The sequence below is a fragment of the Hyaena hyaena genome, unplaced genomic scaffold (assembly GCF_003009895.1).
Source record: "Hyaena hyaena isolate Hyena2069 unplaced genomic scaffold, ASM300989v1 scaffold_393, whole genome shotgun sequence".
NCBI classification, from domain to species: Eukaryota; Metazoa; Chordata; class Mammalia; order Carnivora; family Hyaenidae; genus Hyaena; species Hyaena hyaena.
The window spans coordinates 1452245-1471148 of NW_024081025.1; positions in this window are offsets into that span (position 1 = coordinate 1452245).

The window sequence follows — 18904 nt, forward strand, 5'->3', positions numbered from 1 at the left end:
ATAATGTTCAGTTGATCTATAAAGCAGCACTTACTTTTTGCACCACATTGCATACTAAGGAGATCCATTATCATTCTCAATTGTGTAGGGTAAACCAAACCTAGGAACAATATTCTTTTTTTTTTTTAATGTTTTATTTATTTCTAGGAGAGAGAGAGAGAGACAGCATGAGCAGGGGAGGGTCAGAGAGAGAGGGAGTCACAGACTCTGAAACAGGCTCCAGGCTCTAAGCTGGCAGACAGCACAGAGCCCAACGCGGGGCTCGAACCCACGAACCGCGAGATCATGACCTAAGCGAAAGTCGGACGCTTAACCGACTAAGCCACCCAGGTGCCCCTAGGAACAATATTCTTTAGCAAGAGTCTTAAAATGTTTGAAGACTTTTCTGTCTGAGTAGAGAAGGCTTCAATTCATCCCAGAAAGGTGTATAAACACTAGTAAATATTTTAAATTCCTAGTAGTCCTAGGGATTTTGGTAAAGTCTATTTGTCAGTCCTCAAAGGGAAATTCCTCTTTATACTGTGTCCCTTGGCTTGGAGGGTGTCTCTCATGTTTTGGATTATTTTTTGCACATATAGGGCATCTCTGGGTGATTTTCTATAGTTACAGCCCCTTTTTTGCTGTGCTTGGTCTGAGACCCCAACCACAGAGACTGTCTTCTGGGCATTCCGTGTCAATTTAGTATTAAAGATACTGTATGGGTCCCCTGTATCTACTAGAAAGTCCATCAGTTGGTTTCTCACTGTCAATTGCACCTGGGGCTCCTGTGGGGAAATGATGGGCGGTAGCCCAAGAGCTTCTTCATTTATTCTTGTTGCTCTTTTCTCCTTTTGGAGCTTTCTTTTTATATCAAGGGTGCCATGTCCAATAAATGTCATGTTTACTATGTGGATATTTTCTGGGGCCTCTGGGTTGATATCTGTATATTTCCCACAGGCTTGATAAATTCTTTCTAAACAGGCTGCTGCATTTTCAGTTATTTCTTTTTTCAATTCATGAATCTTAGACTACACTGCTTGGGAACCCTTTTACTTAAACGTGCCAAGATGCACTACTAATAATGCTCAAACCAGGGTAAACCCCCTCAGTTTGGGTCCCAGTTGGGCTCAACCAATGGGAGAGCAATTGCTGGGACTGGGACCTGAACTGGGTTCTCATGATAGAGGTGCTGGGCTTTCTCATTTGCTTTGGCCAATACTAGACATCTTTCGCCTGTGCTTAAGATCATATTCATTAAAACTTTTATGTCTTCCCAACTCAGCTGATGGGTTGCAAAAATGCTCAAAAAGATTTCCACCATCTTTGGGAGGTCATCTCTATAAAAGCGATTGACATTTTTTCAATTTAATGTCTGAAGTTGGAAAAGGAGTGTATGTCCAATAATACTCGAGAGGCTATCTTTTAGCATTAATGCTCCTTAATAGTATTGTCCTAAAGGATATTGCCCAGGACCACAGAGAGTGCTCCCTGTCCAAACTGGGTGCTCTGTCAGGTCTTAAAGGGAGAGACTTTAAGATCTGTTAAGAATCTTGTTCCAGGATTCCCTTGTTCTCATCCTATAAGATGGTGGGATCAGGGGTGCCTGGGTGGCTTAGTCGGTTAGGCGTCCGACTTTCGCTTAGGTCATGATCTCACGGTTCGTGGGTTTGGGCCCCACGTCGGGCTCTGTGCTGACTGCCAGCTCAGAGCCTGGAGCCTGTTTCAGTCTGTGACTCCCTCTCTCTCTGATCCTCCCCTGCTCACGCTGTCTCTCTCTCTCTCCNTCTCTCTCTGACCCTCCCCTGCTCACGCTGTCTCTCTCTCTCTCCTAGAAATAAATAAAAATATTTAAAAAAAAAAAAAAAAAAAAAAAAAAGATGGTGGGATCAAAGCCCTAACAGGAAGAGAAGAAAGTAGAGGTAAGAACTCCGGCAGAGGACACGGTAAGAGCTAGATTTGTCATGTATTCTTCCTTCTCTCTTTGTTTTTCATTTACATCAAGACGTGCAGTTGGTCTCTCTCTTTGTCTCCGTACCATTAAGTTACTGTTTTCCTGGGCAGCATCTTTGTGATGTAAAGACATGAAGGCCTGAACATAGGGTATCTCATCATCTTTTCCTGCCCTTTGACAAAAAACTCTAATTGTAAAATGGTGTAATATTTTAAAGATCCATTTAGGGACCATCTCTCATCTGATTCTAGATGGTATATCAGCCAGGCAGATTACTTTAGAAAATCATCTTTTTCTTAGTCATATATTCCTAGTGTCTTCTTTCCATTTATTAAAATTCAACCCAACAGTGTAGTTGGCAAGATAGAGATAGAACCTCCCTTTGCACAGAAGATGATACACACACACACACACACACACACACACACACACACACACACAATCTGCACCGAATCCTGAAGGAATTGACTCTTATTTAAGTTCTTAGTTTCTCTCATCTTGTGCCTCTCCCAGAACAGAAGAGCAAAGACAACAGAAACAAAGGCACCTGGCACTTCACAAAAAAGAAACTATGTCTATGTGCACTTCTGACAAAACTACTAGGTCCAGAAACTTCTCACTTTGCTCCACATGTTCTTTTCCTTTCCATTCAAGTTAAAAGCAAAACTGGAAGTTAGTGTTGTTTGGGAGTCACCAGGGAATTTCCCTGAAACAAAAGAAGCCTCGGCATGTACAGGGACAGTTCTCTCAGGTTCCCTCCCTGAGACAACCTAGGCCTGAGCGGCTAACCTCCTGCACTCCTCCAAAGGATCAGCCCCTGAAATGAACAAGGAAGCTCTGGTGCACTGCCACTGCCTACTGCTGCTCCTTGGGGTTCCCCGGGGGAACTGGACACCACTGGGGCATTGGCTCCTGGCTGGCTTGCCAAAACTTGTTACTGAATCTCAGGTTCAGCTATTTGTCCCTACAAAGGTCAATACTCAAGAGACAAATGTTGACTGGAAAGGAATATGGGCTTTATTCAGGAGGCTGGCCCCCTGGGGTTTGGCTTTTGGACAAGAGTCTGCCTTTTCCCCAGGTGGCTGGCCTCCTGGGTAAAGCTCATATTCCTTTCTAGTCAACACTTGTTTCTTGAGTATTGATGTTTATTTAGAGCAATGGGTAGTCAAGTTTGGGATTCAATAACATGTTCAAATAAATAACAAATATATATGATAAATATATAGTGTCCATGATAATGTCTTGATTTGCCAGTGTTTTTTGATAGTGCTTTGACAAATTCATAAACTAGATCCTTTTTAGAATTTTTTAGGTTGCTACTTTGAAACCAGTTTTGTTGCTATAAAAGTGAGGAAAATGGTAGATATTTTCTTAAAACCTTTTTTTTAACATTTATTTATTTTTTGAGAGGCAGAGCATGAGCAAGGGAGAGGCAGAGAGAGGGAGTCACAGATTCTGAAGTGGGCTCCAGGCAGTGAACTGTCAGCACAGAGCCCGATCTGGGTTCAGACTCATGAACCTTGAGATCATGACCTCAGCTGAAGTGGATGCTTGACCCACTGAGCTACCCAGGAACTGCCAGAATTCTTAATAAGAGCTACTGATTTAGTTGGGTAGAGAGATTTTCTTTTAAATTTATTTATTTTGAGATACAGAGACAGTGTGAGTGGGGGAGGAGCAGAGAGTGAGGGGGTGGGGAGAGAGAGAGAGAGAGAGAGAGAGAGAATCCCAAGCAGGCTCTGCATTGCAAACATAGAACCCAATGTGAAGAGCCCCATGCGGGGCTCTAAATCACGAAACTATGAGATCATCATCTGAGCCAAAACCAAGAGTCAGCCACTTAACTGACTGAGCCACCTAGGCATCCCAAGGTGGGTAGAGAGATATAAGGGCAAAATGTATCTACTTAAATATACAATACTAGAAAGACCTATTTGAATGAATTCTTCCCATTTTTAATAGTAATACACTCACATATTATGAATGAGTTGGCTAAACTTAACACACATCCCCCATCTTGTATGAATGCAGTAGAAGATTCTGCTTAGTGGATTCAGCAGCACTCCCCATGTTGCCAAGTCCTAAGACATCATCTGCTCTTGCATTCATACTCCTGAGAGGATTCATAACTCTAGACTCTTGGCAGGTGAACATAGTATTCACCTTCCTCTTACTATTGGAGCTATTTTATCTTCCAAAATAATTGAATCACTGAAAATAACTACATCGGGTCGGTTATACAATATAAAGTTGAAGTTGAAATTCCCTATTGCTTAGCAATTTCATTGTAGGAGTATAAATAAGAATAAATTCTCAAAAACATACAGTAAGAGTATAAAAATGTCTATGGAAGCATTATTTGTAGTAACACTAAAAACCCTGAAAACCAATTACATATATATCGACATGAGAATGGATAAATGAAATATTATTTTTTTCAGAATGTAGAATATTATACAGAAGTGAAAATTAACATTCACAAACATCACAAGCATAACAATGAGTGAAAAAACAGTTGTCAAAGGATACACACAGTATAATACCATTTACGTCCAACTTTAAAAATGAAGAAATAGTATTGCTTAGAGATATATGTAGGAGACCAAAAAGAGGTATGCTGGTAATAAAATAAACTTCAAGATACAGGGGTGTTGGAGGTTAGTGAATGGAAAAGTTGATTTAGGAGAGATAAGGAAGAGGACTTAAATGTATTGGCAAAGTTTTATTTCCTAATGCAGTCTGTGGCTACACTGATGTTTCCTCTATTTTTCTCTATACGTCTATATTTTTTAATATGCTAAATACTACATATTCACTTTTTCTAAGAGGGGTTATAAATCTAGCCTTTAAAACTGATTTATTTTAGCTCTTCTTAGAGAATGATCCATAGTGAAAGCATGGAGACATTGGGAAGTTTTGACAAAGTCTCTTAGGGAGGGGATTGCAGGTAGACAGAGTGGTGGCTGTGGAAAAAAGTAGCCCATTTTGTAATATATTTTGGGAGTAGATGCAGCAGGCTTTGTTGATGACTTGGGTGTAAGAAATGAAGTATGGAGAGAAATAAAGGACGATTCCTACATTTGTGGCTGGAGAAACTGGTAGACGATGGTGTCATGAGAGAGCTGGGATCACTAGGAGATGAGAGGGCTGGTCGGGAAAGTGTGGGGGACAGAACAACAGACTGAGAATATTATTGTGTGTCTCAGCTAATGAAGGCTACCAAAGAATTCATTCATTTCATTAGACATTTTGCTATTCAATCATCGTTTTAGGATTTTAGGGTTTCTTTTTAAAAATAAATTAGTATCCTAATAAAGAAGCCAAACCAACTTAGACACTACTATGATTGTTTCTGCAATATTTAAATGAGTTAGGAATAAATATGACTGACTTATAAAAGTATATCATCTGTCTGCCTCCCTAACGGTATTGCCTAAGCCATTCTATACAAGTGTTGAGGACAGTTATGGAAAGGAAAAATAGCATTAATTCAATTATTGATGAGCCATTGATGGTAGAGAATAGATTTCCTCATCCTACAGAATCTCCTTCTTGGAACAGTTACATGCATATGCATAATGTAGACAACCATTCCATGAAACATTGAAAGAAATAATGAAAAGATAAGGATCATGTTTATCTTATAACTTTAGTTTTTCAAGACATAACTAAAGTTCCTGTTCTGCAAAATTATCCTCATTAAATTTTATCAGGACTCAGCATCCTTACCTTTTAATAAGATGAATTCCTTTCTACAATATGTATCTGTTCTTTAATTTTAAAAATTAAATCAATATAAAACTTCTTTCTCTTTTATTATAAAAATTCAGGTCTTTTGCATTCTATTCTATACATAATACATTCCTCTTTGAAAATTTTGTGTCCTCAAACTGGTGATTTAGAAAGATGCCTATAAATGTATTCTAATTAAAGTAAACTATCAGTTTCTAAACACTAACGCAATTACCCATTTTCTTCACCTTTGCTCACATTGTTCCTTTTCCCAGTCTACTCCCTCCTCCATTTATTTCTCTCCCCAATATTATTTTTTTCCTAAAAGAGCCAACATAAAAATTGCTTTTGTTGCCAAAACTTAACTTCTTCAGGTAGAATGAATCTTTTCCCCTTGGGACAACAATTGCACCTTATTTAAAAACAATACTATTATCATGCTTCCTTTTCTTTTATTTTCTCTCTTCCATTAGATCTGAAAGGATGAGAGCTCTGCTTTACTCAACCTCATATCCCCATTGCCTAACACAGTACTTGACAAACAGGCAAATAAGTTTCATAGCAAAGAGTGTGGAATGAATGAAACTGTATCTACCTTTGGAGATGTTTTCCTCAGTTTCTTGCTGGTGCCTGAATTCCTCAATGAAGAGATGAAACTTACCAGTGAGCAGCAGAGATTCAAGGTTTAAGATGAAAATGTTTGTCTTAGGCAATACATTGACTAAAACTTAATTTACGGTAAAGGGTAATGAGTTGATTAGTCAGCCATTCTACATGCCCGAGAGCATCCTCTTTTTCCTTGAGGCAGAGAGGTTTGGGTTCTGGCATTGGCAAGTTGAAGAAAGGGAACTAAGAAAGAAGGTGAGGATTTTGGTACATAAGAAAAGAAGGGTGGCGTGTCCTCTCACGTTGTGGTACTGAGGAGGTGTAGTGAGTAGGAGATCAGGGGGAGGTGATATGATAAGGTGATTAGGTTAGGGCTTCTAGTTAGAGGCATTTGAGATTTGATCCCAGCTCCTCCACTCTTCAGTTGTGGTCAAAGTACTTACCTCTCTGTAACTCGATTGAACTCCTCTATTAAAGGAGAGTTATATAACATAACTTGATTTGTAAAACTGTTGTAGGAATTAAATGGAAATGTAAAGTGCACAGCTCACTTTCTGGACCTAGGAAGCATTATATTATGTAAAAATTATAAATATCAGTACTATTTTTAACACTATTAGCTGCTCAAAGGAAACAGTGGATTTGATACAGAGTATGAAGTTAAGGCAAAATAGATCCTCATACTTTTCTAAGTTGCTCTGGGGAACATTCAATTTATATACAAATGAAACCATGGCCATTGTTTTTTGCATGGCACAGTTCTCTCTACAAATATATATGGGTTTTCTTTAATGTTTCAGGCAGTATTGTAGGTGCTAGGTATATGGCAGTGAGTAAAACAAAGACATCTGGGGGCACCTGGGTGGCTTAGTCGGTTAAGCGTCCGACTTCGGCTCGGGGCATGATCTCAAGGTGCGTGCGTTCAAGCCCCACATCGGGTTCTGTGCTGACAGCTAGCTCAGCGCCTGGAGCTTATCTTCAGATTTTATATCTCCCTCTCTCTCTGACCCTCCCCTGATCACGCTCTCTCTCTCTCTCTCTCTCTCTCTCAAAAATAAATTAAAAAAAAAACAAAGATTTCTGCCTTTGTGGAGCTTATGCTAGCATGCACGTAAGTGTGATATATGCATGTGTACAACTTATTGAGAATACTGACTGCATTTGAACCATATCATGAATAATTAAAACTGATTCAGGAGTACCTGGGTGGCTCAGTCAGTTAAACCTCTGACTTTGGCTCAGGTCATAATCTTTCAGTTGGAGGGTTTGAGCCCCGCATCTGGCTCTGTACTGACAACTCAGAGGCTAGAGCCTGCTTCGAATTCTGTGTCTCCTCTCTCTGGCCCTTCCATGCTCTCACTCTTTCTCTCTCTCTCAAAATTAAATGGTAAAAAATTAAAAAAACTGATTTAACAGTAAAATATTCTTAACAATGGACTTCATTCTCAGAGAGCTAATTAGTGGGGGGCTGTGACTGTCAGGTCACAAAACAAAAGTGTCATATACTGAAGATTATACTACAAAGATGTCCACTGAAATTGTCAATATTTAAGAAGAATAATAGAAAGTTACTAAAATGATTGCTATGTCTAAAACAATGTAATTACCTAAACATGGAAATGGTTACCACATTACAGAATTTTCTGATTAGTCCGTCAGGCAAATTTTATTATTTGGACAATCAATATTGTGGTGTCTGTCAGATACCTACAAAGTCCCTTTTTATGTATGTGTCTGAAAAGCATTTATTCTCAGATCACTCAGATAGCAATGGAATTATGCTCTGAACAATGAAAAAAGGTACACAGAGCATTCTTTTCCAGCATTCATTTGTCAGTGTTCTTTCCTGTTAAGCCTGCAAATTGGTGCTAAGTGGTATCAAAACACCAGAGCAGCAGCCCAAAGTAGTGTCTACTCATCTGAACATTCATTAATCATCTTTCCCCTTAAAATCAAGATGGAATCCTTATGTAGAATATGTGTGGTTTCTTATAATCCTGTATTTGTTTTGGAAGGGTTGGTAGCACTGATTTTAGGATATATGGATCTTAAAATCCTTTGAAGAGAAAAAAAGTCACTTAAAATTTTTAAAATATCATCCATTAATTGTTATATCTTAATGGATATGTTTGCTACCCCAGAGAAAACCAACATCCTTCATTTGGAATCTATATTTTAGAAGGAAAAGAGGATCTTTCAATAAGAGTACTTTAGAGATGCCATTCATCTTCAGTTGAGAATGATAGGCCACAAAATATATAATTGGGAGCTCATTTGTAATGTGTTTATTTAAGTTATTCATATGTGCAAAACTTAGATTATGGAAAAGGGAGGAGAGGGTTTATACATTTATCCATCAAATATTTTTTAACGCCTATTGTGCACAGGGCCTACGCTAGGTATGGGGGTACAAAGATAATTGAATCATGAAACAGAAAAAAAGACACACACATAAGTGAATAATTAAAAATTATTATACTTGCGGGGCGCCTGGGTGGCTTAGTCGGTTAAGCGTCCGACTTTCGCTTAGGTCATGATCTCGCGGTTCGTGGGTTCGAGCCCCGCGTCGGGCTCTGTGCTGACTGCCAGCTCAGAGCCTGGAGCCTGTTTCAGAGTCTGTATCTCCCTCTCTCTCTGACCCTCCCCTGCTCACGCTGTCTCTCTCTCTCTCTCTCTCTCTCTCCTAGAAATAAATAAAACATTAAAAAAAATAAAAAAATTAAAAAAAATTATTATACTTGCCACAAAAAAGAAATGGTAATTATGTTAAGTGGTGGAGGTGGTAGCTAAGGCTAAGGTGATAGTCTTATTGCAATATATAAACGTATCAAATCAACATGTTGTACACCTTAAGTTTACACAATGCAGCATGTCAATTACATCTCATTAAAGTTGGGTGGGGTGGAAGGCTATTGAGCTAAGAGGATCTAAATCCAGAAATTATAGCCACCCTTAGAATTCATGTGATGCACTCTGAGAATGGATAGAATTAAATGTCAATCTTTGGAGACATTTTCTGAACCATGATATGGTAGACACAGATTCCAAAGCAGACTCCAGTCTCTGAGCTGTCGCACAAGCTCTGAGCTGTCAGCACAGATCCCCATGGGGGCTAAGGTTATGACCTTAGCCAAAGTCGGATGCTTAACTGGGAAATGCTTAACCAACTGAGCCACCCAGGTGACCCCTAGTTTTAAGTATGTTTGAACCAAGAGTGTAACAGAAACATTTTTCACGAAGGCTTTAAGGTTTACATTTAACTTAATAAAACTTTCTCCATGCTCCAAAAAATTGTTATAGTAGATAAATCTCATTCATTGCTGTCTCATTTTACCTGATTTTTCATAATTATGAATTCTCGTTTTTGCATTCAATTGAGGATTTTAACAGGGTTTCTAAAATTTTTTGGTTCTTTTGATGAATTGTTGTAGAAATATAGTCCCTCTCTGAGTCCTAAGATTTAGTGTGTTTTTGTGGTTTGATTTTTTTTTTTTTTTTGCTCTGTTAGTTTTATATAACATCCATGTGGACTTTTTACATCATGCAGTTTCAAATGAGGTAAATCTGGTTCTGGATTTTATTGAGAGAGAGAAGAAAGTTTCTCATCTATATAAACCAGAGATATTAATAGTACTTCATATAGAACATTGTTTTGAGTCAAATTTTGTGAAGCATATAAAATAATCTCTGACATATAATAAGTGCTACAAAAATGTAGGTAAATAAAACTAAGTATACATTACCCCTGATTTCATTCCTTTCATTATGTGTGTTAGAAAGAATGTTTTTTTAAAAAATACATGCATATATGTTTATTTCTATCTATCCATCCATCATCATCTCTCTCTCTCTCTTTCTCTCTCTCTCTCATCTATCATCTCTCTATCCATCCGTCTTGCCATGCCATGTTAGCTAATGGACATACTTTGAATGTCTTTAAGTTAATCTTTGAGAGTTTATTCCCAACATTCATCATGCCAGTTTACAGGCCATTGTTGCCACCAATAAAAACCCAGTTTTGCAATTGTTTGAAAATTAGCAGGGTAACAGCTTCCTGATTAGGACTCACACTGATGGCTTCCAGGCCTTGTATTTTTAATCGAAAGTTAGTTGATCACTTAAGCACATGAACTTTTCAATTAGAGCAACGGACTGCACCTGGAGCTGAAGTTTAAACTAAGTTACATATAAATAACACGGTATATATGATGGACTATTTTAACGTGAGTCAACAGTGAAACATTGAGTTTTGGTCAATATATTATTCTATCTGAAGTTGGATAGCATATTACTACTTGTCTCCTAAGCTAATTTAAGTATATGCCAGGCATATAGAAAATGGAGTTCTGTTGACTCGAACTGCTATCTTATTTTTTCTCTACGATTTAGCTGTCTGAGATGCTAAAACACCACTGTTATGGGACGACTAGTAATTTTTCAGTAATTTTGGATTCATTCTACTTCCATACACGTATGTATAATTTTTTATGAGGATTATAACTCCCAGGGTTCTACAAATATTTCTCTTATTTCTTTCCCACTTATTTCCTGAAGGTCTTAGGCTAATTTTTTATAGAAGGAGATAGATTGAGGATGAGGGAAATCAATGTGCAGAATTCTGCACTCTGGCTGGAGAGAGGTATATGCCTTGATTTCTGGTTGGTAAATACCTGTGCTTCTTGAATTCAGTGGCAGACAATGGAGTAAGGGCAAAAGTTTCTTTTCTTCTTTCAAACCGGCAGATTTGCATTGCTTAATGGTGTAATGCACAGAGATCAGTAACTTCTTCCCATCTAGTTATGAATGCAAATGCTTTCCAGATTCTGGCAATAGGATAACTCCTACTCTTGGTTAATTAATTCAGTCTTTCATCAAATACGTACGGACTTCCTCCTTCATGCCAGGTGTGGTTTTAGGCACTAGGGATATAGGAGAAAACATCCCTGCCTTTATGGAGTTTAGGTTATTATTGTTGTGCCTTTTGATTTTATTTTGAATAAGAACTTCTGGAGCAGCAATGTGATAAAATGCTAGACAGATGTCATTTAACACTAAAGTCCAACCTAAAATACTTAGTCATATCTAGTGAACTTAAATTTTTAGGGTCATATATACACTAGTTTCATCTATTCTAATATCCATAAATTACCCATTAATAAAATTAAAAATTTTAAATAAAACTATGTGGTGTTTGTATATATTTCCTCCATGGACTTTCAATATAATGATTCATTTAGTACTTTAATATTTCAAAAGCATTTAGCCTATCTGCTACATTATTTATAGGCAGAGTTGACTCAGAAAGATTGAGTAACCTACCCAAGGGATATATCTAATTAAGCAAAGAAACTGAAACTCAAACCGAAGCCTTCTGACTTCCAAGTTCAGCACTGTTTCCATTATATTAGTCAAGTTTGTAGTTTCCAGGACTTTCCACATTGAAGCATGATTCACCAAGTTCACAGGACAAGAGAAAACAAACTCTTCTACTAAAATAATTTTAGTTATATGTTTTGCAACTGAGTCAGACAGTGGGTTTTTTCCCAAAATTGCCCATCGGTATTTCAAAATGATGTGTTTATTCAGGAAACCTCTTGCTTCCGTAATGTTAGATTCTGCCTGTTCCAAGAGCTCAGAATCAACACTGTTCAGATGCTACATGCCTCTTTATAAAGAAACACTTGATAGTTTCTGATGAGTTGAAAACACAACCAACATGAAAGCTGGATGATATTGTCTTGACCTGTTTCTATTTAATTAAACCCTCTATTTTATATCTTAGTTTCCTTTTTCCTCCTGACTAAGACATAATTTAGAAATCATGCAAGAGTTTACTCTTTTTCTATTGCTTCAGTGTAGGTAAAATGTAACCTTTCAAATATAAGATTTTTTTTCAATCTTGATTTTTGCATATTAAATGCATCATTACTTTTAATACCTTGCTAGAAAACTTTCTTTTATCTTTTTTTTAACAACTCATTATATATTTAATGGGGCTCAGTCAATTACCCATTTAACATAGTCTATTGAGCATCCATTTTATGCAAGCTACAAAATTGTTTCCTCTATACCTGATTATCCCAGTTTATGGAATGATTTTCAAGTTTCTGCACTGATTCTGGGCCCCCAGAGCATCTGATATTTAAAAAAGATCCATCATTTGGACATCCATCCACCAATACTTTTGTTTACAGGGGGCAGTCCTACAACTACATAAAAAAATAAGGATTGTTTTAGAAAACATGTACACACACATATATGTAATATATATATTTATATATACGTATAAACATATATACATAACATAACTGCTGAACACACATGCATTTACACACACATTAAGTTACCTTCATGAGAGAAAGGCTTTCCACTCAAAGATAATGTGAGCAGGAAAGAAATATTTCTATTTGCTTTAGGAAGTTGGTTGAGTTTGATCCAATTGCACAGGCAATTGTACATCTAAAGACATAAAAATGAGAAATGACAAAATCCAAATCTCTTTTTTTAGTTTCTACCAATACAGTTTTTTTCCAAAAGATGCTGAAATTATTTTTTAGCCATCACATAATAATTATTTCCAGCGAGCATCATTGATGGATGCTAAAATGCAAAAACTATTTGCTGAAAGTTTGATGGGGAACAGTATATCACATTATCTCAAAGTGTCTCCTGACAGATTACAGGTTAATTACAAAAATTAAAAAAGTAACTTTCTAGTAGAGAAGCCTGGCAGATGCCACCTTAACCAAGTCTTCATAGCTAATGTCACGAATAAACAGCTGAGCCCCGTGTTGGGATGCGCTAATGACACAATACTCACGCCTGAGACACAGAGATGAATGTGCACTAAAGGACACATCATATGAATCCACGCTGACAAACATTCTATGAAACAGCTGGTCTGTAGTCTTCAATAAAGTTAATGTCATGAAAGAAAACAAAAAACTAAGGAATTATTTTAGATGAAAAGAGACTAAAGAGACCAGACAAGTGCAATGTAAAGTCTTGGATTGGGGCATAAATCTCCAAAAAGAACATTGTTGGGATCATTGGTGAATACTGAAAATAAGACATATTTTGTAAAATATTGCATTAATGTAAAGCCTCCCAAATATGACAATTTATGTGTAGTTATGTAAGAAAATATCCTTGTTCTTGAAATTCACACTGAAGTATTTTATGGGCAAGGGGCATGATGTTTGCAACTAAATGTGAAATAGGTCAGGAAAAAAAATACTAGCACTCACTAAAGTATGTATGCATAGAATAAAATGTTAAAAAGTAAAATAAAATACGCAAAGTTAATCCAGGAAAGACTTCCAAGCTGAAAACCGAAGCAAAACAAAAGTGAAACTTATTGAAATAATGGAATACTTTACCCAAGTTATAATGATTAGGGACAAAATAGTGAAGTTTGTTTCACTTACATTCTTCTTACTCTATAAAATGTTCTTTTTTTTTTTTAATTTTTTGCTTCAGTGCTTATTTAGCTCTAGGTAGCTTATGAAATTTTGCATAGAATGCAACCTGTTATTTTTTTTGAACTTCTTTCTCTCTTGCCATACTCACCATTCAGGCAGCTGGTTTTGTTGCTATAAAACAAAACACCATTGGATTTCACACAGCACCATCCCCGGTGCCTGTATGTCATCTCCATTCACACACTGCATGTTTAGCATTGCTGGTAATGAGGCTGCCTGAACCATGGTAACCCCTCTAACTCAGTAAGCGATGGAAAGTAGATGGATCATTCTTTCCAGGGGCATGTTGTGAGGTAATCGGCTTTCATTACAGGCTTTCTTCTCTGGGAGGTGATAGGGATTAGATGCTGTAAGCACAGGGTAGAATCTATTTGTTTTCCCAAAAGGCCAGGTTCAAGATCCATAGAAATCATGCTTCTTACTTTCCCACAGCCATTTCTAGCTTCTTTCTGAGCCATTAAAATGGATAATCTTCTTGGCGTGGCTTCTTTCCATTTTCAATATCTCTTTAAAGCATTTTTATCCCTCTATTTAAATGATCTTGAGGGGCCTCTGGGTGGCTCAGTAGGTTAAGGGCCAAGCATCTGACCTCAGCTCAGGTCATGATCTCGAGGTACTGGAGTTCCAGCCCTGTGTTGGGCTCTGTGCTGACAGCTCAGAGCCTGGAGCCTGCTTCAGATTCTGTCTCTCCCTCACCTTCTGCCCCTCCCCCACTGGTGGTCTCTCTCTCTCTCTCTCTCTCTCTCTCTCTCTTTCTCTCTCTCTCTCTCTGTCTCTGTCTCTCTCTCAAATATAAAATAAACATTAAAATTTTTTTTAAAAAATGATCCTGAAAAAATTATTTCTTTCTTTCATATATTAATTCAGCAACGAGTAAGCCAGAAGCTATGTGACCTTGAGCTACATTTTCCTGGGGAAAGGGACTGCTTCCATCATGCTTTCCTTTGAAGCTTAGAGAAGGAAAATATAAAGCTTTCTTTTGTGTATGGGGGTGTGATTGCCTAATGTTTTATGCAAAATCTATCAAATACACTAATTTATGTTTTCAAAACTGTAAGTTTCCAGTGATAAAAACTGGAAGGTTATAGTGAAAGAACTTATCCAGCACTACTGTAAAGAGTATTTTCATAATATCAGTGGCTTGCAATCTTCCTCATTTCTTGATACTTCCTGCTGCTATTAAATCATTATCCCTGACAGAACAATAGTGATTTAGCAATAGGAGATTTTTGTTGTACCAGCCTTCCACTGCAGAGTTTTAAGGCTGACTTAATCAGCCCTACTGTTTCTTTTACTGTCAAAGTCACTGCAAACATGTTTCCCTTACATTATATTTCTCATTGAAGCATCTTGAATTTATACTTAAATAGTAGTTTGCACTATTACATTTGCAGGATGAAAGGTTTGAAAATCTGGCTTTAGTTGCAAATGAAGAAGCTTTTAGGTATGGGACTAATTATGAACAGATCTCTTTGTAATTTGTGATAAGAAGTTAGGGCCTTGCCCAAAAGGCCAAGAATATTTTTTTTTTTTTTGCACGTTCAATGTTCAGCATTACCTTTTGTTTGTTTGTTTGAATATAGATGGAAGGACATGAAATTCCCGGTACCTATTCTATCTCTAGAATTTTGTGATGATAGCAACATTAGAGCTTGAAGAGAGTATAGTTAATGCCAGATAATGCTGACAAACATTTTCCAGGGTCACTCTTTCTAAAATTCATCTACCTAAGGAAGCACCTATGATGATAGCATCAGTCCAGTGATTTTCTATTGTCTTATTCAGAACCATGTTCCTCCCATTTTGCAAAGAAAGGTATTGTTCTTATCTATGCAGGATCTTTGTATGGTTCATGACCTCACTGTCAAAATTTCCAGATCCAAAATAAAAAATCCCAGGGGCGCCTGGGTGGCTCAGTTGGTTGAGCATCCGACTTCGGCTCAGGTCATGATCTCACAGTTCATGGGTTCGAGCCCCATGTCGGGCTCTATGCTGACAGCTCACAGTCTGGAGTCTGTCTTCGGATTCTGTGTCTCCTTTCTCTGATCCTCCTCTGCTCACGCTGTCTCTCTCTCTCTCTCTCTTTCTCTCAAAAATAAATAAAATATTTTTAAAAAGTTTAAAAAACAAAACAAAAGATCCCTTAGAAATATTACAATGTTGAAAAAGTGAATACCTTTAATAACTGGATTTAAAAATCCTTTCATAAGTCAAGTGGTTGCTTTCAATATATTGATAGTTTATTAAAAAATAACAGATAGATTACTAAAATAAACAGAGCTCTAAGCATCTGCTTTGAATCCCACTGGAACCAGACTCGTTCCTCAGTTCCTTAGTGTGGGTTCTACCCCAAGCAAACAGATTTCTCAGAAAGTGGGCCAATGTGGTAGGTCTGGCTCTGGAGTAGCCAAATATGGCATAGATTCCACATTCTTCCTTCACCCTATCCCCCATTCCTCAAATGCATTCTTTATTGTTATACAATCAGTCCAAATGCAGAACTGTAGACACAATTCTCTGCAACAGTGTTGATCACCATGTAACTTCAGCTTTTACTTATCTGGAATAATATTATTATGACTATTGTTACTTTTCTTGGTGTTTCAGTAAAAACCACAGTCATTTAAAATAACTTAATAGACTCAATTAATATAGAATCAATTTTGAAATTACTCTTACACTTTCACAAATTTAAAATTCTAGTCCATATTGCTTGAAACTGTACTCTGGTATGTTCTTAATTTGTTTCCTCTCAGAATCCTCATTTTTGATGCTCTAGACCTAAATATGCATCCTGCCTTCTTGGTTGTATCATGGCCTCCAACGGAAAATGTGGCACATGTGAAGATGTATGCATATTTTCAAAAAGGGTGATATGTAAAATATCCCAATCCCCAAACAAAGGATAATTTTGACTCTTCACGGCCAACGTTTAGAAAGTCTCTGAAATCAGTTCAATACAAGGCTTGATCCCACATTTGGTGGAAGATTGGTAGGATCTGATACTCTTCTACATATAAATCACTAGCATTAAGGATTGAATGTGTGTGTCCCCTCAAAATTCCTATGTTAGAACCCTAAATCCCGATGTGATGGTTATTAGGAGGTGGGTACTGTGGGAGATAATTACGTCACGAGGGTGGAACCCTCCCAGATGGGATTAATGCTTCTATAAGAAGACACAGGAGAGGTTTCTCTCTCATTCTCTATGTGAGGTTGCAGTGAGAAGATCGACATCTGCAAACCAGGAAGAGAGCTTTCCACTAACACTGGATCTGCTGGCACTTTGATCTTGGAGTTCTCAGCCTCCAGAACTGTGGGAAATGAATTGTTTAAACTACACAGTCTGTGTTCTTTTTGTTATGGCAGACTGAACTAAGACTGCAAATTACTCTTGTCCTAATCCCTTCTTACCCACTATGTTTCTTATGACTTCCCAGGTAGCTGGAATTCATGCTGGCTAAGCAGATAACTAGTTTGATCTGCTTAATGCTCACAGTTATTTTTGCAAGTTAATTTACATGTATTTTTGATTTTAAAAATAGGTGTCAAAGTTCCTTGAGAGGGCTGATTAAAAAAATCTTAAATATCCTTTTACACGAAGGATGTGTGGCAGAGATTTTAAGAGCTCAGCTTCTGGATCTGTACTGCTGGGGTTCAAATCTTATCTCTGCCACTTATTAGCTGTCTGGCCTTGGTATATTTCTGAGCTTTGGTTTTTTTATGTGAGCTAATAATAAAATATGATTGGCAATAGAATTTATATCACAAAATTTTTGTATGTATCAAAGGAATAATATTTACTGAGTGTTTGGGAAAGCACCTGACAAAAGGTAAGCACCACAGAACTATAAGTTAGTGTCATTATTTTTTATCAGTTAGTATTATTAAGTAAATAAGGTAATTTACACATACTTGTAAACTAACCTCTTAGTTTCCTCTTTTCCTCCACGTCTAATTCTAAAACTTTATATATCACACATCCAATTTTTTTCACATTCTTTTAATAGGCTTGATGTTTTGTTTTGATTATTCTGTTTAGCTTAATTAGAAGTGAAGAGCCTAAGTAACATCATTTTGAGATTAAGGCCTCCATTAAGAGCAACCTCGAGCTGCAAGTAGCCCCAGTTCCTCAGGCTAAAGCCATCCTCAGACTGCCCTCAGGTCAGCTAATCAAAAAAACATTCCTGTGGTCTGAGTCAAGGCTGGGAACTGTAGACAGTTATTCTGTACAAACTAGCCAATTTCTCACTGCTTGCCTGAACTTCACGTGGGCCTTTTGAGCTCAACTCATAATTGGTCATTTTCAAAGATCCTCAAAAGTCATGATTGGGTCCCACCAAAAGTAATGAACACCTCACAGATACTGAATGGTCAAAGCTGTTACCAGGGGTGCTGTACAATTGTAATTAGTGCTTATGTGATGATGCTATGTGTACTGTAACACCCCCAACCCTTACTCCTTAAAAACCCTGTTCGCTATTGTGCTTGGCTTCACCTTCTGCCACTACACTGGTAGGCGGGTGAGCCCTTGTTCGAGCTTGTAATAAAGACCCTTTTGTACTTGCATCGGTGTCGGCTCCTTGGGGGTCTCAGGGGACTCGCGAATCAGGCACAACAGAAGGAAATTGACATTTGCATGTTATCAACCTGGAATTAAGCAAGTTTCTGTATATGGATCTTACCAGACATCTCTTTGAAAGAGTCTGATGGGGGTGCCTGGATAGCTCAGTTGGTTAAGCGTCCCACTACGGTTTAAATCATGACCTCGAGGTTGGAGGTTTCCAGCCCTGCACTGGGATTTGCAGACAATATGGAGCCTGCCTGGGATTCTTTCTCTCTCTCCCTCTTCCTCTGCCCCTCCCTGATCATTGTGGATGTGTGCATGTGCTCTCTCCCAGGAAAAAAAAAGAGAGAGAGAGAGTCTATGATAAAAGCACACAACTTTGTAATGCATTCATTACAAAGGCTTTCAGAAGAGGAAGGTGGTGACAAAGAGGTAAAAACAGACAAGCAATATGTGAGCCACTTGGTGAGTGTTGAGAGCATAGAAAGACACATAGGGAGGAATAGGCAGACAAGTGTGCAGATAACAAAGCCAGATAGATATCCTGTAAGATATCCTGCAATATCCTGTGAGGAGAATTGGTTCCGA